Source organism: Lepisosteus oculatus, chromosome 16, assembly GCF_040954835.1.
Source record: "Lepisosteus oculatus isolate fLepOcu1 chromosome 16, fLepOcu1.hap2, whole genome shotgun sequence".
Lineage (NCBI taxonomy): Eukaryota > Metazoa > Chordata > Actinopteri > Semionotiformes > Lepisosteidae > Lepisosteus > Lepisosteus oculatus.
The window spans coordinates 17625234-17646136 of record NC_090711.1 but is presented as its reverse complement, the minus strand read 5'-3'; the positions used below and the strand labels follow the sequence as shown (position 1 = coordinate 17646136).

Here is a 20903-nt window from a genome sequence, read left to right as displayed (position 1 = left end):
GTGCCGAGCGAGCTGCAAGCGAAAGCGGACCGTCGGCACCTGCGGGCAGAGGCAAGGGGCAGCGCTCTCTCGGGAGGGACGGGGACACACACACACACAGACGCGCGCGCCTGCCCGCCTGCCGGAAAAAAAGGAAGAAAAGGTGTATATACTAAGTTTTTTGGAGGGAAACCGCCCGGCTGTCGAAAGGGGCCCGCCTGCGAGGACGGGGACACACACACACACACACACACATACACACACACACACACACACACACAAAAGCCACGCCTGCCTCCCTGGGAAAAGGCTGAAAAAACTAAGTTTTTTGGAGGGAAAACGCACGGGAGCCGAAAAGGGGGCCGGCCTGCTTGCCCAGAGAGTCGAGACGCGGGAAAGTGCACAGAGGGAGCACGGGAACGGAGACGGGGAGGGGGAGGGGGAGAGAGAGACACACAGATGGACGAGAGACGAGACCCGAGAAGAAGGAGCTCCAGTCCACCTCGCTTGCTTGCTTGCTTGCTTGCTTGCTAGCTACGTCTGTCTTTTCACCGCTGAGAGAAGGTGGTGCACCGCTCCCGGAGGCGCTGCAATACCGGGCCGATGCGTGGAGAGGACGGAGCAAGCTCCTGATCCAGCTCCCTGTTCCAAAAATCCGTTTAATATGTGGTCCCCCGATGGGGGACGTATCAGATATTAAACTGATAAGAACAGATACTACACTTGATCTTAGCCAAAAGGCCGAGAAGCGATGCCCGACGCCGGCCTTGGGCGGGCGCGCGGGCGTCCGGCTGGCGCGCAGCGGCGCAGGCCGACGCCTCGGGAGCCCGGTCCGCACGCGGCTGCCGGCCGCCCGGACTCCGCTCTCCCCCTCTCTTGCCTGCCTGCTTGCTCGCCTGCCTGCCCGCCAGTCCCGGGCGGGGGCCCTGCTCTTGGATCTCCTGTCAACGGCCCGACAACGACCGCAGCCGCAGGGGGGCGCCAGCCGGCCGGCCTCCTTAGCTTAGGCCCCTCCCACCAGCAGCAGCGCTGTGCCGAGCGAGCTGCAAGCGAAAGCGGACCGTCGGCACCTGCGGGCAGAGGCAAGGGGCAGCGCTCTCTCGGGAGGGACGGGGACACACACACACACAGACGCGCGCGCCTGCCCGCCTGCCGGAAAAAAAGGAAGAAAAGGTGTATATACTAAGTTTTTTGGAGGGAAACCGCCCGGCTGTCGAAAGGGGCCCGCCTGCGAGGACGGGGACACACACACACACACACACACACACATACACACACACACACACACAAAAGCCACGCCTGCCTCCCTGGGAAAAGGCTGAAAAAACTAAGTTTTTTGGAGGGAAAACGCACGGGAGCCGAAAAGGGGGCCGGCCTGCTTGCCCAGAGAGTCGAGACGCGGGAAAGTGCACAGAGGGAGCACGGGAACGGAGACGGGGAGGGGGAGGGGGAGAGAGAGACACACAGATGGACGAGAGACGAGACCCGAGAAGAAGGAGCTCCAGTCCACCTCGCTTGCTTGCTTGCTTGCTTGCTTGCTAGCTACGTCTGTCTTTTCACCGCTGAGAGAAGGTGGTGCACCGCTCCCGGAGGCGCTGCAATACCGGGCCGATGCGTGGAGAGGACGGAGCAAGCTCCTGATCCAGCTCCCTGTTCCAAAAATCCGTTTAATATGTGGTCCCCCGATGGGGGACGTATCAGATATTAAACTGATAAGAACAGATACTACACTTGATCTTAGCCAAAAGGCCGAGAAGCGATGCCCGACGCCGGCCTTGGGCGGGCGCGCGGGCGTCCGGCTGGCGCGCAGCGGCGCAGGCCGACGCCTCGGGAGCCCGGTCCGCACGCGGCTGCCGGCCGCCCGGACTCCGCTCTCCCCCTCTCTTGCCTGCCTGCTTGCTCGCCTGCCTGCCCGCCAGTCCCGGGCGGGGGCCCTGCTCTTGGATCTCCTGTCAACGGCCCGACAACGACCGCAGCCGCAGGGGGGCGCCAGCCGGCCGGCCTCCTTAGCTTAGGCCCCTCCCACCAGCAGCAGCTGTGCCGAGCGAGCTGCAAGCGAAAGCGGACCGTCGGCACCTGCGGGCAGAGGCAAGGGGCAGCGCTCTCTCGGGAGGGACGGGGACACACACACACACAGACGCGCGCGCCTGCCCGCCTGCCGGAAAAAAAGGAAGAAAAGGTGTATATACTAAGTTTTTTGGAGGGAAACCGCCCGGCTGTCGAAAGGGGCCCGCCTGCGAGGACGGGGACACACACACACACACACATACACACACACACACACACACACACACAAAAGCCACGCCTGCCTCCCTGGGAAAAGGCTGAAAAAACTAAGTTTTTTGGAGGGAAAACGCACGGGAGCCGAAAAGGGGGCCGGCCTGCTTGCCCAGAGAGTCGAGACGCGGGAAAGTGCACAGAGGGAGCACGGGAACGGAGACGGGGAGGGGGAGGGGGAGAGAGAGACACACAGATGGACGAGAGACGAGACCCGAGAAGAAGGAGCTCCAGTCCACCTCGCTTGCTTGCTTGCTTGCTTGCTTGCTAGCTACGTCTGTCTTTTCACCGCTGAGAGAAGGTGGTGCACCGCTCCCGGAGGCGCTGCAATACCGGGCCGATGCGTGGAGAGGACGGAGCAAGCTCCTGATCCAGCTCCCTGTTCCAAAAATCCGTTTAATATGTGGTCCCCCGATGGGGGACGTATCAGATATTAAACTGATAAGAACAGATACTACACTTGATCTTAGCCAAAAGGCCGAGAAGCGATGCCCGACGCCGGCCTTGGGCGGGCGCGCGGGCGTCCGGCTGGCGCGCAGCGGCGCAGGCCGACGCCTCGGGAGCCCGGTCCGCACGCGGCTGCCGGCCGCCCGGACTCCGCTCTCCCCCTCTCTTGCCTGCCTGCTTGCTCGCCTGCCTGCCCGCCAGTCCCGGGCGGGGGCCCTGCTCTTGGATCTCCTGTCAACGGCCCGACAACGACCGCAGCCGCAGGGGGGCGCCAGCCGGCCGGCCTCCTTAGCTTAGGCCCCTCCCACCAGCAGCAGCTGTGCCGAGCGAGCTGCAAGCGAAAGCGGACCGTCGGCACCTGCGGGCAGAGGCAAGGGGCAGCGCTCTCTCGGGAGGGACGGGGACACACACACACACAGACGCGCGCGCCTGCCCGCCTGCCGGAAAAAAAGGAAGAAAAGGTGTATATACTAAGTTTTTTGGAGGGAAACCGCCCGGCTGTCGAAAGGGGCCCGCCTGCGAGGACGGGGACACACACACACACACACACACATACACACACACACACACACACACACAAAAGCCACGCCTGCCTCCCTGGGAAAAGGCTGAAAAAACTAAGTTTTTTGGAGGGAAAACGCACGGGAGCCGAAAAGGGGGCCGGCCTGCTTGCCCAGAGAGTCGAGACGCGGGAAAGTGCACAGAGGGAGCACGGGAACGGAGACGGGGAGGGGGAGGGGGAGAGAGAGACACACAGATGGACGAGAGACGAGACCCGAGAAGAAGGAGCTCCAGTCCACCTCGCTTGCTTGCTTGCTTGCTTGCTTGCTAGCTACGTCTGTCTTTTCACCGCTGAGAGAAGGTGGTGCACCGCTCCCGGAGGCGCTGCAATACCGGGCCGATGCGTGGAGAGGACGGAGCAAGCTCCTGATCCAGCTCCCTGTTCCAAAAATCCGTTTAATATGTGGTCCCCCGATGGGGGACGTATCAGATATTAAACTGATAAGAACAGATACTACACTTGATCTTAGCCAAAAGGCCGAGAAGCGATGCCCGACGCCGGCCTTGGGCGGGCGCGCGGGCGTCCGGCTGGCGCGCAGCGGCGCAGGCCGACGCCTCGGGAGCCCGGTCCGCACGCGGCTGCCGGCCGCCCGGACTCCGCTCTCCCCCTCTCTTGCCTGCCTGCTTGCTCGCCTGCCTGCCCGCCAGTCCCGGGCGGGGGCCCTGCTCTTGGATCTCCTGTCAACGGCCCGACAACGACCGCAGCCGCAGGGGGGCGCCAGCCGGCCGGCCTCCTTAGCTTAGGCCCCTCCCACCAGCAGCAGCTGTGCCGAGCGAGCTGCAAGCGAAAGCGGACCGTCGGCACCTGCGGGCAGAGGCAAGGGGCAGCGCTCTCTCGGGAGGGACGGGGACACACACACACACAGACGCGCGCGCCTGCCCGCCTGCCGGAAAAAAAGGAAGAAAAGGTGTATATACTAAGTTTTTTGGAGGGAAACCGCCCGGCTGTCGAAAGGGGCCCGCCTGCGAGGACGGGGACACACACACACACACACACACATACACACACACACACACACACACACACAAAAGCCACGCCTGCCTCCCTGGGAAAAGGCTGAAAAAACTAAGTTTTTTGGAGGGAAAACGCACGGGAGCCGAAAAGGGGGCCGGCCTGCTTGCCCAGAGAGTCGAGACGCGGGAAAGTGCACAGAGGGAGCACGGGAACGGAGACGGGGAGGGGGAGGGGGAGAGAGAGACACACAGATGGACGAGAGACGAGACCCGAGAAGAAGGAGCTCCAGTCCACCTCGCTTGCTTGCTTGCTTGCTTGCTTGCTAGCTACGTCTGTCTTTTCACCGCTGAGAGAAGGTGGTGCACCGCTCCCGGAGGCGCTGCAATACCGGGCCGATGCGTGGAGAGGACGGAGCAAGCTCCTGATCCAGCTCCCTGTTCCAAAAATCCGTTTAATATGTGGTCCCCCGATGGGGGACGTATCAGATATTAAACTGATAAGAACAGATACTACACTTGATCTTAGCCAAAAGGCCGAGAAGCGATGCCCGACGCCGGCCTTGGGCGGGCGCGCGGGCGTCCGGCTGGCGCGCAGCGGCGCAGGCCGACGCCTCGGGAGCCCGGTCCGCACGCGGCTGCCGGCCGCCCGGACTCCGCTCTCCCCCTCTCTTGCCTGCCTGCTTGCTCGCCTGCCTGCCCGCCAGTCCCGGGCGGGGGCCCTGCTCTTGGATCTCCTGTCAACGGCCCGACAACGACCGCAGCCGCAGGGGGGCGCCAGCCGGCCGGCCTCCTTAGCTTAGGCCCCTCCCACCAGCAGCAGCTGTGCCGAGCGAGCTGCAAGCGAAAGCGGACCGTCGGCACCTGCGGGCAGAGGCAAGGGGCAGCGCTCTCTCGGGAGGGACGGGGACACACACACACACAGACGCGCGCGCCTGCCCGCCTGCCGGAAAAAAAGGAAGAAAAGGTGTATATACTAAGTTTTTTGGAGGGAAACCGCCCGGCTGTCGAAAGGGGCCCGCCTGCGAGGACGGGGACACACACACACACACACACACACATACACACACACACACACACACACAAAAGCCACGCCTGCCTCCCTGGGAAAAGGCTGAAAAAACTAAGTTTTTTGGAGGGAAAACGCACGGGAGCCGAAAAGGGGGCCGGCCTGCTTGCCCAGAGAGTCGAGACGCGGGAAAGTGCACAGAGGGAGCACGGGAACGGAGACGGGGAGGGGGAGGGGGAGAGAGAGACACACAGATGGACGAGAGACGAGACCCGAGAAGAAGGAGCTCCAGTCCACCTCGCTTGCTTGCTTGCTTGCTTGCTTGCTAGCTACGTCTGTCTTTTCACCGCTGAGAGAAGGTGGTGCACCGCTCCCGGAGGCGCTGCAATACCGGGCCGATGCGTGGAGAGGACGGAGCAAGCTCCTGATCCAGCTCCCTGTTCCAAAAATCCGTTTAATATGTGGTCCCCCGATGGGGGACGTATCAGATATTAAACTGATAAGAACAGATACTACACTTGATCTTAGCCAAAAGGCCGAGAAGCGATGCCCGACGCCGGCCTTGGGCGGGCGCGCGGGCGTCCGGCTGGCGCGCAGCGGCGCAGGCCGACGCCTCGGGAGCCCGGTCCGCACGCGGCTGCCGGCCGCCCGGACTCCGCTCTCCCCCTCTCTTGCCTGCCTGCTTGCTCGCCTGCCTGCCCGCCAGTCCCGGGCGGGGGCCCTGCTCTTGGATCTCCTGTCAACGGCCCGACAACGACCGCAGCCGCAGGGGGGCGCCAGCCGGCCGGCCTCCTTAGCTTAGGCCCCTCCCACCAGCAGCAGCTGTGCCGAGCGAGCTGCAAGCGAAAGCGGACCGTCGGCACCTGCGGGCAGAGGCAAGGGGCAGCGCTCTCTCGGGAGGGACGGGGACACACACACACACAGACGCGCGCGCCTGCCCGCCTGCCGGAAAAAAAGGAAGAAAAGGTGTATATACTAAGTTTTTTGGAGGGAAACCGCCCGGCTGTCGAAAGGGGCCCGCCTGCGAGGACGGGGACACACACACACACACACACACACACATACACACACACACACACACAAAAGCCACGCCTGCCTCCCTGGGAAAAGGCTGAAAAAACTAAGTTTTTTGGAGGGAAAACGCACGGGAGCCGAAAAGGGGGCCGGCCTGCTTGCCCAGAGAGTCGAGACGCGGGAAAGTGCACAGAGGGAGCACGGGAACGGAGACGGGGAGGGGGAGGGGGAGAGAGAGACACACAGATGGACGAGAGACGAGACCCGAGAAGAAGGAGCTCCAGTCCACCTCGCTTGCTTGCTTGCTTGCTTGCTTGCTAGCTACGTCTGTCTTTTCACCGCTGAGAGAAGGTGGTGCACCGCTCCCGGAGGCGCTGCAATACCGGGCCGATGCGTGGAGAGGACGGAGCAAGCTCCTGATCCAGCTCCCTGTTCCAAAAATCCGTTTAATATGTGGTCCCCCGATGGGGGACGTATCAGATATTAAACTGATAAGAACAGATACTACACTTGATCTTAGCCAAAAGGCCGAGAAGCGATGCCCGACGCCGGCCTTGGGCGGGCGCGCGGGCGTCCGGCTGGCGCGCAGCGGCGCAGGCCGACGCCTCGGGAGCCCGGTCCGCACGCGGCTGCCGGCCGCCCGGACTCCGCTCTCCCCCTCTCTTGCCTGCCTGCTTGCTCGCCTGCCTGCCCGCCAGTCCCGGGCGGGGGCCCTGCTCTTGGATCTCCTGTCAACGGCCCGACAACGACCGCAGCCGCAGGGGGGCGCCAGCCGGCCGGCCTCCTTAGCTTAGGCCCCTCCCACCAGCAGCAGCTGTGCCGAGCGAGCTGCAAGCGAAAGCGGACCGTCGGCACCTGCGGGCAGAGGCAAGGGGCAGCGCTCTCTCGGGAGGGACGGGGACACACACACACACAGACGCGCGCGCCTGCCCGCCTGCCGGAAAAAAAGGAAGAAAAGGTGTATATACTAAGTTTTTTGGAGGGAAACCGCCCGGCTGTCGAAAGGGGCCCGCCTGCGAGGACGGGGACACACACACACACACACACACACATACACACACACACACACACACACACAAAAGCCACGCCTGCCTCCCTGGGAAAAGGCTGAAAAAACTAAGTTTTTTGGAGGGAAAACGCACGGGAGCCGAAAAGGGGGCCGGCCTGCTTGCCCAGAGAGTCGAGACGCGGGAAAGTGCACAGAGGGAGCACGGGAACGGAGACGGGGAGGGGGAGGGGGAGAGAGAGACACACAGATGGACGAGAGACGAGACCCGAGAAGAAGGAGCTCCAGTCCACCTCGCTTGCTTGCTTGCTTGCTTGCTTGCTAGCTACGTCTGTCTTTTCACCGCTGAGAGAAGGTGGTGCACCGCTCCCGGAGGCGCTGCAATACCGGGCCGATGCGTGGAGAGGACGGAGCAAGCTCCTGATCCAGCTCCCTGTTCCAAAAATCCGTTTAATATGTGGTCCCCCGATGGGGGACGTATCAGATATTAAACTGATAAGAACAGATACTACACTTGATCTTAGCCAAAAGGCCGAGAAGCGATGCCCGACGCCGGCCTTGGGCGGGCGCGCGGGCGTCCGGCTGGCGCGCAGCGGCGCAGGCCGACGCCTCGGGAGCCCGGTCCGCACGCGGCTGCCGGCCGCCCGGACTCCGCTCTCCCCCTCTCTTGCCTGCCTGCTTGCTCGCCTGCCTGCCCGCCAGTCCCGGGCGGGGGCCCTGCTCTTGGATCTCCTGTCAACGGCCCGACAACGACCGCAGCCGCAGGGGGGCGCCAGCCGGCCGGCCTCCTTAGCTTAGGCCCCTCCCACCAGCAGCAGCTGTGCCGAGCGAGCTGCAAGCGAAAGCGGACCGTCGGCACCTGCGGGCAGAGGCAAGGGGCAGCGCTCTCTCGGGAGGGACGGGGACACACACACACACAGACGCGCGCGCCTGCCCGCCTGCCGGAAAAAAAGGAAGAAAAGGTGTATATACTAAGTTTTTTGGAGGGAAACCGCCCGGCTGTCGAAAGGGGCCCGCCTGCGAGGACGGGGACACACACACACACACACACACACACATACACACACACACACACACACACAAAAGCCACGCCTGCCTCCCTGGGAAAAGGCTGAAAAAACTAAGTTTTTTGGAGGGAAAACGCACGGGAGCCGAAAAGGGGGCCGGCCTGCTTGCCCAGAGAGTCGAGACGCGGGAAAGTGCACAGAGGGAGCACGGGAACGGAGACGGGGAGGGGGAGGGGGAGAGAGAGACACACAGATGGACGAGAGACGAGACCCGAGAAGAAGGAGCTCCAGTCCACCTCGCTTGCTTGCTTGCTTGCTTGCTTGCTAGCTACGTCTGTCTTTTCACCGCTGAGAGAAGGTGGTGCACCGCTCCCGGAGGCGCTGCAATACCGGGCCGATGCGTGGAGAGGACGGAGCAAGCTCCTGATCCAGCTCCCTGTTCCAAAAATCCGTTTAATATGTGGTCCCCCGATGGGGGACGTATCAGATATTAAACTGATAAGAACAGATACTACACTTGATCTTAGCCAAAAGGCCGAGAAGCGATGCCCGACGCCGGCCTTGGGCGGGCGCGCGGGCGTCCGGCTGGCGCGCAGCGGCGCAGGCCGACGCCTCGGGAGCCCGGTCCGCACGCGGCTGCCGGCCGCCCGCCGCTCTCCCCCTCTCTTGCCTGCCTGCTTGCTCGCCTGCCTGCCCGCCAGTCCCGGGCGGGGGCCCTGCTCTTGGATCTCCTGTCAACGGCCCGACAACGACCGCAGCCGCAGGGGGGCGCCAGCCGGCCGGCCTCCTTAGCTTAGGCCCCTCCCACCAGCAGCAGCTGTGCCGAGCGAGCTGCAAGCGAAAGCGGACCGTCGGCACCTGCGGGCAGAGGCAAGGGGCAGCGCTCTCTCGGGAGGGACGGGGACACACACACACACAGACGCGCGCGCCTGCCCGCCTGCCGGAAAAAAAGGAAGAAAAGGTGTATATACTAAGTTTTTTGGAGGGAAACCGCCCGGCTGTCGAAAGGGGCCCGCCTGCGAGGACGGGGACACACACACACACACACACATACACACACACACACACACACACACACAAAAGCCACGCCTGCCTCCCTGGGAAAAGGCTGAAAAAACTAAGTTTTTTGGAGGGAAAACGCACGGGAGCCGAAAAGGGGGCCGGCCTGCTTGCCCAGAGAGTCGAGACGCGGGAAAGTGCACAGAGGGAGCACGGGAACGGAGACGGGGAGGGGGAGGGGGAGAGAGAGACACACAGATGGACGAGAGACGAGACCCGAGAAGAAGGAGCTCCAGTCCACCTCGCTTGCTTGCTTGCTTGCTTGCTTGCTAGCTACGTCTGTCTTTTCACCGCTGAGAGAAGGTGGTGCACCGCTCCCGGAGGCGCTGCAATACCGGGCCGATGCGTGGAGAGGACGGAGCAAGCTCCTGATCCAGCTCCCTGTTCCAAAAATCCGTTTAATATGTGGTCCCCCGATGGGGGACGTATCAGATATTAAACTGATAAGAACAGATACTACACTTGATCTTAGCCAAAAGGCCGAGAAGCGATGCCCGACGCCGGCCTTGGGCGGGCGCGCGGGCGTCCGGCTGGCGCGCAGCGGCGCAGGCCGACGCCTCGGGAGCCCGGTCCGCACGCGGCTGCCGGCCGCCCGGACTCCGCTCTCCCCCTCTCTTGCCTGCCTGCTTGCTCGCCTGCCTGCCCGCCAGTCCCGGGCGGGGGCCCTGCTCTTGGATCTCCTGTCAACGGCCCGACAACGACCGCAGCCGCAGGGGGGCGCCAGCCGGCCGGCCTCCTTAGCTTAGGCCCCTCCCACCAGCAGCAGCTGTGCCGAGCGAGCTGCAAGCGAAAGCGGACCGTCGGCACCTGCGGGCAGAGGCAAGGGGCAGCGCTCTCTCGGGAGGGACGGGGACACACACACACACAGACGCGCGCGCCTGCCCGCCTGCCGGAAAAAAAGGAAGAAAAGGTGTATATACTAAGTTTTTTGGAGGGAAACCGCCCGGCTGTCGAAAGGGGCCCGCCTGCGAGGACGGGGACACACACACACACACACACACATACACACACACACACACACACACACACAAAAGCCACGCCTGCCTCCCTGGGAAAAGGCTGAAAAAACTAAGTTTTTTGGAGGGAAAACGCACGGGAGCCGAAAAGGGGGCCGGCCTGCTTGCCCAGAGAGTCGAGACGCGGGAAAGTGCACAGAGGGAGCACGGGAACGGAGACGGGGAGGGGGAGGGGGAGAGAGAGACACACAGATGGACGAGAGACGAGACCCGAGAAGAAGGAGCTCCAGTCCACCTCGCTTGCTTGCTTGCTTGCTTGCTTGCTAGCTACGTCTGTCTTTTCACCGCTGAGAGAAGGTGGTGCACCGCTCCCGGAGGCGCTGCAATACCGGGCCGATGCGTGGAGAGGACGGAGCAAGCTCCTGATCCAGCTCCCTGTTCCAAAAATCCGTTTAATATGTGGTCCCCCGATGGGGGACGTATCAGATATTAAACTGATAAGAACAGATACTACACTTGATCTTAGCCAAAAGGCCGAGAAGCGATGCCCGACGCCGGCCTTGGGCGGGCGCGCGGGCGTCCGGCTGGCGCGCAGCGGCGCAGGCCGACGCCTCGGGAGCCCGGTCCGCACGCGGCTGCCGGCCGCCCGGACTCCGCTCTCCCCCTCTCTTGCCTGCCTGCTTGCTCGCCTGCCTGCCCGCCAGTCCCGGGCGGGGGCCCTGCTCTTGGATCTCCTGTCAACGGCCCGACAACGACCGCAGCCGCAGGGGGGCGCCAGCCGGCCGGCCTCCTTAGCTTAGGCCCCTCCCACCAGCAGCAGCTGTGCCGAGCGAGCTGCAAGCGAAAGCGGACCGTCGGCACCTGCGGGCAGAGGCAAGGGGCAGCGCTCTCTCGGGAGGGACGGGGACACACACACACACAGACGCGCGCGCCTGCCCGCCTGCCGGAAAAAAAGGAAGAAAAGGTGTATATACTAAGTTTTTTGGAGGGAAACCGCCCGGCTGTCGAAAGGGGCCCGCCTGCGAGGACGGGGACACACACACACACACACACACACACATACACACACACACACACACACAAAAGCCACGCCTGCCTCCCTGGGAAAAGGCTGAAAAAACTAAGTTTTTTGGAGGGAAAACGCACGGGAGCCGAAAAGGGGGCCGGCCTGCTTGCCCAGAGAGTCGAGACGCGGGAAAGTGCACAGAGGGAGCACGGGAACGGAGACGGGGAGGGGGAGGGGGAGAGAGAGACACACAGATGGACGAGAGACGAGACCCGAGAAGAAGGAGCTCCAGTCCACCTCGCTTGCTTGCTTGCTTGCTTGCTTGCTAGCTACGTCTGTCTTTTCACCGCTGAGAGAAGGTGGTGCACCGCTCCCGGAGGCGCTGCAATACCGGGCCGATGCGTGGAGAGGACGGAGCAAGCTCCTGATCCAGCTCCCTGTTCCAAAAATCCGTTTAATATGTGGTCCCCCGATGGGGGACGTATCAGATATTAAACTGATAAGAACAGATACTACACTTGATCTTAGCCAAAAGGCCGAGAAGCGATGCCCGACGCCGGCCTTGGGCGGGCGCGCGGGCGTCCGGCTGGCGCGCAGCGGCGCAGGCCGACGCCTCGGGAGCCCGGTCCGCACGCGGCTGCCGGCCGCCCGGACTCCGCTCTCCCCCTCTCTTGCCTGCCTGCTTGCTCGCCTGCCTGCCCGCCAGTCCCGGGCGGGGGCCCTGCTCTTGGATCTCCTGTCAACGGCCCGACAACGACCGCAGCCGCAGGGGGGCGCCAGCCGGCCGGCCTCCTTAGCTTAGGCCCCTCCCACCAGCAGCAGCTGTGCCGAGCGAGCTGCAAGCGAAAGCGGACCGTCGGCACCTGCGGGCAGAGGCAAGGGGCAGCGCTCTCTCGGGAGGGACGGGGACACACACACACACAGACGCGCGCGCCTGCCCGCCTGCCGGAAAAAAAGGAAGAAAAGGTGTATATACTAAGTTTTTTGGAGGGAAACCGCCCGGCTGTCGAAAGGGGCCCGCCTGCGAGGACGGGGACACACACACACACACACACACATACACACACACACACACACACACACAAAAGCCACGCCTGCCTCCCTGGGAAAAGGCTGAAAAAACTAAGTTTTTTGGAGGGAAAACGCACGGGAGCCGAAAAGGGGGCCGGCCTGCTTGCCCAGAGAGTCGAGACGCGGGAAAGTGCACAGAGGGAGCACGGGAACGGAGACGGGGAGGGGGAGGGGGAGAGAGAGACACACAGATGGACGAGAGACGAGACCCGAGAAGAAGGAGCTCCAGTCCACCTCGCTTGCTTGCTTGCTTGCTTGCTTGCTAGCTACGTCTGTCTTTTCACCGCTGAGAGAAGGTGGTGCACCGCTCCCGGAGGCGCTGCAATACCGGGCCGATGCGTGGAGAGGACGGAGCAAGCTCCTGATCCAGCTCCCTGTTCCAAAAATCCGTTTAATATGTGGTCCCCCGATGGGGGACGTATCAGATATTAAACTGATAAGAACAGATACTACACTTGATCTTAGCCAAAAGGCCGAGAAGCGATGCCCGACGCCGGCCTTGGGCGGGCGCGCGGGCGTCCGGCTGGCGCGCAGCGGCGCAGGCCGACGCCTCGGGAGCCCGGTCCGCACGCGGCTGCCGGCCGCCCGGACTCCGCTCTCCCCCTCTCTTGCCTGCCTGCTTGCTCGCCTGCCTGCCCGCCAGTCCCGGGCGGGGGCCCTGCTCTTGGATCTCCTGTCAACGGCCCGACAACGACCGCAGCCGCAGGGGGGCGCCAGCCGGCCGGCCTCCTTAGCTTAGGCCCCTCCCACCAGCAGCAGCTGTGCCGAGCGAGCTGCAAGCGAAAGCGGACCGTCGGCACCTGCGGGCAGAGGCAAGGGGCAGCGCTCTCTCGGGAGGGACGGGGACACACACACACACAGACGCGCGCGCCTGCCCGCCTGCCGGAAAAAAAGGAAGAAAAGGTGTATATACTAAGTTTTTTGGAGGGAAACCGCCCGGCTGTCGAAAGGGGCCCGCCTGCGAGGACGGGGACACACACACACACACACACACATACACACACACACACACACACACACAAAAGCCACGCCTGCCTCCCTGGGAAAAGGCTGAAAAAACTAAGTTTTTTGGAGGGAAAACGCACGGGAGCCGAAAAGGGGGCCGGCCTGCTTGCCCAGAGAGTCGAGACGCGGGAAAGTGCACAGAGGGAGCACGGGAACGGAGACGGGGAGGGGGAGGGGGAGAGAGAGACACACAGATGGACGAGAGACGAGACCCGAGAAGAAGGAGCTCCAGTCCACCTCGCTTGCTTGCTTGCTTGCTTGCTTGCTAGCTACGTCTGTCTTTTCACCGCTGAGAGAAGGTGGTGCACCGCTCCCGGAGGCGCTGCAATACCGGGCCGATGCGTGGAGAGGACGGAGCAAGCTCCTGATCCAGCTCCCTGTTCCAAAAATCCGTTTAATATGTGGTCCCCCGATGGGGGACGTATCAGATATTAAACTGATAAGAACAGATACTACACTTGATCTTAGCCAAAAGGCCGAGAAGCGATGCCCGACGCCGGCCTTGGGCGGGCGCGCGGGCGTCCGGCTGGCGCGCAGCGGCGCAGGCCGACGCCTCGGGAGCCCGGTCCGCACGCGGCTGCCGGCCGCCCGGACTCCGCTCTCCCCCTCTCTTGCCTGCCTGCTTGCTCGCCTGCCTGCCCGCCAGTCCCGGGCGGGGGCCCTGCTCTTGGATCTCCTGTCAACGGCCCGACAACGACCGCAGCCGCAGGGGGGCGCCAGCCGGCCGGCCTCCTTAGCTTAGGCCCCTCCCACCAGCAGCAGCTGTGCCGAGCGAGCTGCAAGCGAAAGCGGACCGTCGGCACCTGCGGGCAGAGGCAAGGGGCAGCGCTCTCTCGGGAGGGACGGGGACACACACACACACAGACGCGCGCGCCTGCCCGCCTGCCGGAAAAAAAGGAAGAAAAGGTGTATATACTAAGTTTTTTGGAGGGAAACCGCCCGGCTGTCGAAAGGGGCCCGCCTGCGAGGACGGGGACACACACACACACACACACACACATACACACACACACACACACACACACAAAAGCCACGCCTGCCTCCCTGGGAAAAGGCTGAAAAAACTAAGTTTTTTGGAGGGAAAACGCACGGGAGCCGAAAAGGGGGCCGGCCTGCTTGCCCAGAGAGTCGAGACGCGGGAAAGTGCACAGAGGGAGCACGGGAACGGAGACGGGGAGGGGGAGGGGGAGAGAGAGACACACAGATGGACGAGAGACGAGACCCGAGAAGAAGGAGCTCCAGTCCACCTCGCTTGCTTGCTTGCTTGCTTGCTTGCTAGCTACGTCTGTCTTTTCACCGCTGAGAGAAGGTGGTGCACCGCTCCCGGAGGCGCTGCAATACCGGGCCGATGCGTGGAGAGGACGGAGCAAGCTCCTGATCCAGCTCCCTGTTCCAAAAATCCGTTTAATATGTGGTCCCCCGATGGGGGACGTATCAGATATTAAACTGATAAGAACAGATACTACACTTGATCTTAGCCAAAAGGCCGAGAAGCGATGCCCGACGCCGGCCTTGGGCGGGCGCGCGGGCGTCCGGCTGGCGCGCAGCGGCGCAGGCCGACGCCTCGGGAGCCCGGTCCGCACGCGGCTGCCGGCCGCCCGGACTCCGCTCTCCCCCTCTCTTGCCTGCCTGCTTGCTCGCCTGCCTGCCCGCCAGTCCCGGGCGGGGGCCCTGCTCTTGGATCTCCTGTCAACGGCCCGACAACGACCGCAGCCGCAGGGGGGCGCCAGCCGGCCGGCCTCCTTAGCTTAGGCCCCTCCCACCAGCAGCAGCTGTGCCGAGCGAGCTGCAAGCGAAAGCGGACCGTCGGCACCTGCGGGCAGAGGCAAGGGGCAGCGCTCTCTCGGGAGGGACGGGGACACACACACACACAGACGCGCGCGCCTGCCCGCCTGCCGGAAAAAAAGGAAGAAAAGGTGTATATACTAAGTTTTTTGGAGGGAAACCGCCCGGCTGTCGAAAGGGGCCCGCCTGCGAGGACGGGGACACACACACACACACACACACATACACACACACACACACACACACACAAAAGCCACGCCTGCCTCCCTGGGAAAAGGCTGAAAAAACTAAGTTTTTTGGAGGGAAAACGCACGGGAGCCGAAAAGGGGGCCGGCCTGCTTGCCCAGAGAGTCGAGACGCGGGAAAGTGCACAGAGGGAGCACGGGAACGGAGACGGGGAGGGGGAGGGGGAGAGAGAGACACACAGATGGACGAGAGACGAGACCCGAGAAGAAGGAGCTCCAGTCCACCTCGCTTGCTTGCTTGCTTGCTTGCTTGCTAGCTACGTCTGTCTTTTCACCGCTGAGAGAAGGTGGTGCACCGCTCCCGGAGGCGCTGCAATACCGGGCCGATGCGTGGAGAGGACGGAGCAAGCTCCTGATCCAGCTCCCTGTTCCAAAAATCCGTTTAATATGTGGTCCCCCGATGGGGGACGTATCAGATATTAAACTGATAAGAACAGATACTACACTTGATCTTAGCCAAAAGGCCGAGAAGCGATGCCCGACGCCGGCCTTGGGCGGGCGCGCGGGCGTCCGGCTGGCGCGCAGCGGCGCAGGCCGACGCCTCGGGAGCCCGGTCCGCACGCGGCTGCCGGCCGCCCGGACTCCGCTCTCCCCCTCTCTTGCCTGCCTGCTTGCTCGCCTGCCTGCCCGCCAGTCCCGGGCGGGGGCCCTGCTCTTGGATCTCCTGTCAACGGCCCGACAACGACCGCAGCCGCAGGGGGGCGCCAGCCGGCCGGCCTCCTTAGCTTAGGCCCCTCCCACCAGCAGCAGCTGTGCCGAGCGAGCTGCAAGCGAAAGCGGACCGTCGGCACCTGCGGGCAGAGGCAAGGGGCAGCGCTCTCTCGGGAGGGACGGGGACACACACACACACAGACGCGCGCGCCTGCCCGCCTGCCGGAAAAAAAGGAAGAAAAGGTGTATATACTAAGTTTTTTGGAGGGAAACCGCCCGGCTGTCGAAAGGGGCCCGCCTGCGAGGACGGGGACACACACACACACACACACACACATACACACACACACACACACACACAAAAGCCACGCCTGCCTCCCTGGGAAAAGGCTGAAAAAACTAAGTTTTTTGGAGGGAAAACGCACGGGAGCCGAAAAGGGGGCCGGCCTGCTTGCCCAGAGAGTCGAGACGCGGGAAAGTGCACAGAGGGAGCACGGGAACGGAGACGGGGAGGGGGAGGGGGAGAGAGAGACACACAGATGGACGAGAGACGAGACCCGAGAAGAAGGAGCTCCAGTCCACCTCGCTTGCTTGCTTGCTTGCTTGCTTGCTAGCTACGTCTGTCTTTTCACCGCTGAGAGAAGGTGGTGCACCGCTCCCGGAGGCGCTGCAATACCGGGCCGATGCGTGGAGAGGACGGAGCAAGCTCCTGATCCAGCTCCCTGTTCCAAAAATCCGTTTAATATGTGGTCCCCCGATGGGGGACGTATCAGATATTAAACTGATAAGAACAGATACTACACTTGATCTTAGCCAAAAGGCCGAGAAGCGATGCCCGACGCCGGCCTTGGGCGGGCGCGCGGGCGTCCGGCTGGCGCGCAGCGGCGCAGGCCGACGCCTCGGGAGCCCGGTCCGCACGCGGCTGCCGGCCGCCCGGACTCCGCTCTCCCCCTCTCTTGCCTGCCTGCTTGCTCGCCTGCCTGCCCGCCAGTCCCGGGCGGGGGCCCTGCTCTTGGATCTCCTGTCAACGGCCCGACAACGACCGCAGCCGCAGGGGGGCGCCAGCCGGCCGGCCTCCTTAGCTTAGGCCCCTCCCACCAGCAGCAGCTGTGCCGAGCGAGCTGCAAGCGAAAGCGGACCGTCGGCACCTGCGGGCAGAGGCAAGGGGCAGCGCTCTCTCGGGAGGGACGGGGACACACACACACACAGACGCGCGCGCCTGCCCGCCTGCCGGAAAAAAAGGAAGAAAAGGTGTATATACTAAGTTTTTTGGAGGGAAACCGCCCGGCTGTCGAAAGGGGCCCGCCTGCGAGGACGGGGACACACACACACACACACACACACACACATACACACACACACACACACACAAAAGCCACGCCTGCCTCCCTGGGAAAAGGCTGAAAAAACTAAGTTTTTTGGAGGGAAAACGCACGGGAGCCGAAAAGGGGGCCGGCCTGCTTGCCCAGAGAGTCGAGACGCGGGAAAGTGCACAGAGGGAGCACGGGAACGGAGACGGGGAGGGGGAGGGGGAGAGAGAGACACACAGATGGACGAGAGACGAGACCCGAGAAGAAGGAGCTCCAGTCCACCTCGCTTGCTTGCTTGCTTGCTTGCTTGCTAGCTACGTCTGTCTTTTCACCGCTGAGAGAAGGTGGTGCACCGCTCCCGGAGGCGCTGCAATACCGGGCCGATGCGTGGAGAGGACGGAGCAAGCTCCTGATCCAGCTCCCTGTTCCAAAAATCCGTTTAATATGTGGTCCCCCGATGGGGGACGTATCAGATATTAAACTGATAAGAACAGATACTACACTTGATCTTAGCCAAAAGGCCGAGAAGCGATGCCCGACGCCGGCCTTGGGCGGGCGCGCGGGCGTCCGGCTGGCGCGCAGCGGCGCAGGCCGACGCCTCGGGAGCCCGGTCCGCACGCGGCTGCCGGCCGCCCGGACTCCGCTCTCCCCCTCTCTTGCCTGCCTGCTTGCTCGCCTGCCTGCCCGCCAGTCCCGGGCGGGGGCCCTGCTCTTGGATCTCCTGTCAACGGCCCGACAACGACCGCAGCCGCAGGGGGGCGCCAGCCGGCCGGCCTCCTTAGCTTAGGCCCCTCCCACCAGCAGCAGCTGTGCCGAGCGAGCTGCAAGCGAAAGCGGACCGTCGGCACCTGCGGGCAGAGGCAAGGGGCAGCGCTCTCTCGGGAGGGACGGGGACACACACACACACAGACGCGCGCGCCTGCCCGCCTGCCGGAAAAAAAGGAAGAAAAGGTGTATATACTAAGTTTTTTGGAGGGAAACCGCCCGGCTGTCGAAAGGGGCCCGCCTGCGAGGACGGGGACACACACACACACACACACATACACACACACACACACACACACACACAAAAGCCACGCCTGCCTCCCTGGGAAAAGGCTGAAAAAACTAAGTTTTTTGGAGGGAAAACGCACGGGAGCCGAAAAGGGGGCCGGCCTGCTTGCCCAGAGAGTCGAGACGCGGGAAAGTGCACAGAGGGAGCACGGGAACGGAGACGGGGAGGGGGAGGGGGAGAGAGAGACACACAGATGGACGAGAGACGAGACCCGAGAAGAAGGAGCTCCAGTCCACCTCGCTTGCTTGCTTGCTTGCTTGCTTGCTAGCTACGTCTGTCTTTTCACCGCTGAGAGAAGGTGGTGCACCGCTCCCGGAGGCGCTGCAATACCGGGCCGATGCGTGGAGAGGACGGAGCAAGCTCCTGATCCAGCTCCCTGTTCCAAAAATCCGTTTAATATGTGGTCCCCCGATGGGGGACGTATCAGATATTAAACTGATAAGAACAGATACTACACTTGATCTTAGCCAAAAGGCCGAGAAGCGATGCCCGACGCCGGCCTTGGGCGGGCGCGCGGGCGTCCGGCTGGCGCGCAGCGGCGGGCGCAGGCCGACGCCTCGGGAGCCCGGTCCGCACGCGGCTGCCGGCCGCCCGGACTCCGCTCTCCCCCTCTCTTGCCTGCCTGCTTGCTCGCCTGCCTGCCCGCCAGTCCCGGGCGGGGGCCCTGCTCTTGGATCTCCTGTCAACGGCCCGACAACGACCGCAGCCGCAGGGGGGCGCCAGCCGGCCGGCCTCCTTAGCTTAGGCCCCTCCCACCAGCAGCAGCTGTGCCGAGCGAGCTGCAAGCGAAAGCGGACCGTCGGCACCTGCGGGCAGAGGCAAGGGGCAGCGCTCTCTCGGGAGGGACGGGGACACACACACACACAGACGCGCGCGCCTGCCCGCCTGCCGGAAAAAAAGGAAGAAAAGGTGTATATACTAAGTTTTTTGGAGGGAAACCGCCCGGCTGTCGAAAGGGGCCCGCCTGCGAGGACGGGGACACACACACACACACACACACATACACACACACACACACACACACACACAAAAGCCACGCCTGCCTCCCTGGGAAAAGGCTGAAAAAACTAAGTTTTTTGGAGGGAAAACGCACGGGAGCCGAAAAGGGGGCCGGCCTGCTTGCCCAGAGAGTCGAGACGCGGGAAAGTGCACAGAGGGAGCACGGGAACGGAGACGGGGAGGGGGAGGGGGAGAGAGAGACACACAGATGGACGAGAGACGAGACCCGAGAAGAAGGAGCTCCAGTCCACCTCGCTTGCTTGCTTGCTTGCTTGCTTGCTAGCTACGTCTGTCTTTTCACCGCTGAGAGAAGGTGGTGCACCGCTCCCGGAGGCGCTGCAATACCGGGCCGATGCGTGGAGAGGACGGAGCAAGCTCCTGATCCAGCTCCCTGTTCCAAAAATCCGTTTAATATGTGGTCCCCCGATGGGGGACGTATCAGATATTAAACTGATAAGAACAGATACTACACTTGATCTTAGCCAAAAGGCCGAGAAGCGATGCCCGACGCCGGCCTTGGGCGGGCGCGCGGGCGTCCGGCTGGCGCGCAGCGGCGCAGGCCGACGCCTCGGGAGCCCGGTCCGCACGCGGCTGCCGGCCGCCCGGACTCCGCTCTCCCCCTCTCTTGCCTGCCTGCTTGCTCGCCTGCCTGCCCGCCAGTCCCGGGCGGGGGCCCTGCTCTTGGATCTCCTGTCAACGGCCCGACAACGACCGCAGCCGCAGGGGGGCGCCAGCCGGCCGGCCTCCTTAGCTTAGGCCCCTCCCACCAGCAGCAGCTGTGCCGAGCGAGCTGCAAGCGAAAGCGGACCGTCGGCACCTGCGGGCAGAGGCAAGGGGCAGCGCTCTCTCGGGAGGGACGGGGACACACACACACACAGACGCGCGCGCCTGCCCGCCTGCCGGAAAAAAAGGAAGAAAAGGTGTATATACTAAGTTTTTTGGAGGGAAACCGCCCGGCTGTCGAAAGGGGCCCGCCTGCGAGGACGGGGACACACACACACACACACACACACACATACACACACACACACACACACAAAAGCCACGCCTGCCTCCCTGGGAAAAGGCTGAAAAAACTAAGTTTTTTGGAGGGAAAACGCACGGGAGCCGAAAAGGGGGCCGGCCTGCTTGCCCAGAGAGTCGAGACGCGGGAAAGTGCACAGAGGGAGCACGGGAACGGAGACGGGGAGGGGGAGGGGGAGAGAGAGACACACAGATGGACGAGAGACGAGACCCGAGAAGAAGGAGCTCCAGTCCACCTCGCTTGCTTGCTTGCTTGCTTGCTTGCTAGCTACGTCTGTCTTTTCACCGCTGAGAGAAGGTGGTGCACCGCTCCCGGAGGCGCTGCAATACCGGGCCGATGCGTGGAGAGGACGGAGCAAGCTCCTGATCCAGCTCCCTGTTCCAAAAATCCGTTTAATATGTGGTCCCCCGATGGGGGACGTATCAGATATTAAACTGATAAGAACAGATACTACACTTGATCTTAGCCAAAAGGCCGAGAAGCGATG

At 63.2% G+C, this 20903-nt stretch overlaps 21 non-coding genes across 21 annotated transcripts; all 21 read right to left on the bottom strand.

The window, feature by feature from the left end:
- Positions 1-541: 541 nt before the first annotated feature.
- LOC138223616 (U2 spliceosomal RNA) lies at positions 542-732 on the bottom strand. Its single transcript, XR_011182008.1, has one exon. It is a non-coding gene; the product is annotated as a U2 spliceosomal RNA (small nuclear RNA).
- An 817-nt stretch (positions 733-1549) lies between these two features.
- LOC138223615 (U2 spliceosomal RNA) lies at positions 1550-1740 on the bottom strand. Its single transcript, XR_011182007.1, has one exon. It is a non-coding gene; the product is annotated as a U2 spliceosomal RNA (small nuclear RNA).
- An 815-nt stretch (positions 1741-2555) lies between these two features.
- LOC138223614 (U2 spliceosomal RNA) lies at positions 2556-2746 on the bottom strand. Its single transcript, XR_011182006.1, has one exon. It is a non-coding gene; the product is annotated as a U2 spliceosomal RNA (small nuclear RNA).
- Positions 2747-3563: 817 nt separating this feature from the next.
- Positions 3564-3754, bottom strand: LOC138223613 (U2 spliceosomal RNA). The gene has a single exon (XR_011182005.1). It is a non-coding gene; the product is annotated as a U2 spliceosomal RNA (small nuclear RNA).
- An 819-nt stretch (positions 3755-4573) lies between these two features.
- Positions 4574-4764, bottom strand: LOC138223612 (U2 spliceosomal RNA). The gene has a single exon (XR_011182004.1). It is a non-coding gene; the product is annotated as a U2 spliceosomal RNA (small nuclear RNA).
- An 817-nt stretch (positions 4765-5581) lies between these two features.
- Positions 5582-5772, bottom strand: LOC138223611 (U2 spliceosomal RNA). The gene has a single exon (XR_011182003.1). It is a non-coding gene; the product is annotated as a U2 spliceosomal RNA (small nuclear RNA).
- Positions 5773-6587: 815 nt separating this feature from the next.
- Positions 6588-6778, bottom strand: LOC138223610 (U2 spliceosomal RNA). Its single transcript, XR_011182002.1, has one exon. It is a non-coding gene; the product is annotated as a U2 spliceosomal RNA (small nuclear RNA).
- Positions 6779-7597: 819 nt separating this feature from the next.
- LOC138223609 (U2 spliceosomal RNA) lies at positions 7598-7788 on the bottom strand. The gene has a single exon (XR_011182001.1). It is a non-coding gene; the product is annotated as a U2 spliceosomal RNA (small nuclear RNA).
- Positions 7789-8607: 819 nt separating this feature from the next.
- LOC138223608 (U2 spliceosomal RNA) lies at positions 8608-8798 on the bottom strand. The gene has a single exon (XR_011182000.1). It is a non-coding gene; the product is annotated as a U2 spliceosomal RNA (small nuclear RNA).
- An 813-nt stretch (positions 8799-9611) lies between these two features.
- LOC138223607 (U2 spliceosomal RNA) lies at positions 9612-9802 on the bottom strand. Its single transcript, XR_011181999.1, has one exon. It is a non-coding gene; the product is annotated as a U2 spliceosomal RNA (small nuclear RNA).
- Positions 9803-10621: 819 nt separating this feature from the next.
- On the bottom strand, positions 10622-10812 carry LOC138223606 (U2 spliceosomal RNA). The gene has a single exon (XR_011181998.1). It is a non-coding gene; the product is annotated as a U2 spliceosomal RNA (small nuclear RNA).
- An 817-nt stretch (positions 10813-11629) lies between these two features.
- On the bottom strand, positions 11630-11820 carry LOC138223605 (U2 spliceosomal RNA). Its single transcript, XR_011181997.1, has one exon. It is a non-coding gene; the product is annotated as a U2 spliceosomal RNA (small nuclear RNA).
- An 817-nt stretch (positions 11821-12637) lies between these two features.
- Positions 12638-12828, bottom strand: LOC138223604 (U2 spliceosomal RNA). The gene has a single exon (XR_011181996.1). It is a non-coding gene; the product is annotated as a U2 spliceosomal RNA (small nuclear RNA).
- Positions 12829-13645: 817 nt separating this feature from the next.
- On the bottom strand, positions 13646-13836 carry LOC138223603 (U2 spliceosomal RNA). Its single transcript, XR_011181995.1, has one exon. It is a non-coding gene; the product is annotated as a U2 spliceosomal RNA (small nuclear RNA).
- Positions 13837-14655: 819 nt separating this feature from the next.
- Positions 14656-14846, bottom strand: LOC138223602 (U2 spliceosomal RNA). The gene has a single exon (XR_011181994.1). It is a non-coding gene; the product is annotated as a U2 spliceosomal RNA (small nuclear RNA).
- An 817-nt stretch (positions 14847-15663) lies between these two features.
- On the bottom strand, positions 15664-15854 carry LOC138223601 (U2 spliceosomal RNA). The gene has a single exon (XR_011181993.1). It is a non-coding gene; the product is annotated as a U2 spliceosomal RNA (small nuclear RNA).
- Positions 15855-16671: 817 nt separating this feature from the next.
- LOC138223600 (U2 spliceosomal RNA) lies at positions 16672-16862 on the bottom strand. Its single transcript, XR_011181992.1, has one exon. It is a non-coding gene; the product is annotated as a U2 spliceosomal RNA (small nuclear RNA).
- An 819-nt stretch (positions 16863-17681) lies between these two features.
- Positions 17682-17872, bottom strand: LOC138223599 (U2 spliceosomal RNA). Its single transcript, XR_011181991.1, has one exon. It is a non-coding gene; the product is annotated as a U2 spliceosomal RNA (small nuclear RNA).
- An 817-nt stretch (positions 17873-18689) lies between these two features.
- LOC138223598 (U2 spliceosomal RNA) lies at positions 18690-18880 on the bottom strand. Its single transcript, XR_011181990.1, has one exon. It is a non-coding gene; the product is annotated as a U2 spliceosomal RNA (small nuclear RNA).
- An 823-nt stretch (positions 18881-19703) lies between these two features.
- On the bottom strand, positions 19704-19894 carry LOC138223597 (U2 spliceosomal RNA). Its single transcript, XR_011181989.1, has one exon. It is a non-coding gene; the product is annotated as a U2 spliceosomal RNA (small nuclear RNA).
- An 817-nt stretch (positions 19895-20711) lies between these two features.
- Positions 20712-20902, bottom strand: LOC138223596 (U2 spliceosomal RNA). The gene has a single exon (XR_011181988.1). It is a non-coding gene; the product is annotated as a U2 spliceosomal RNA (small nuclear RNA).
- Between the last annotated feature and the right edge of the window lies 1 nt (position 20903).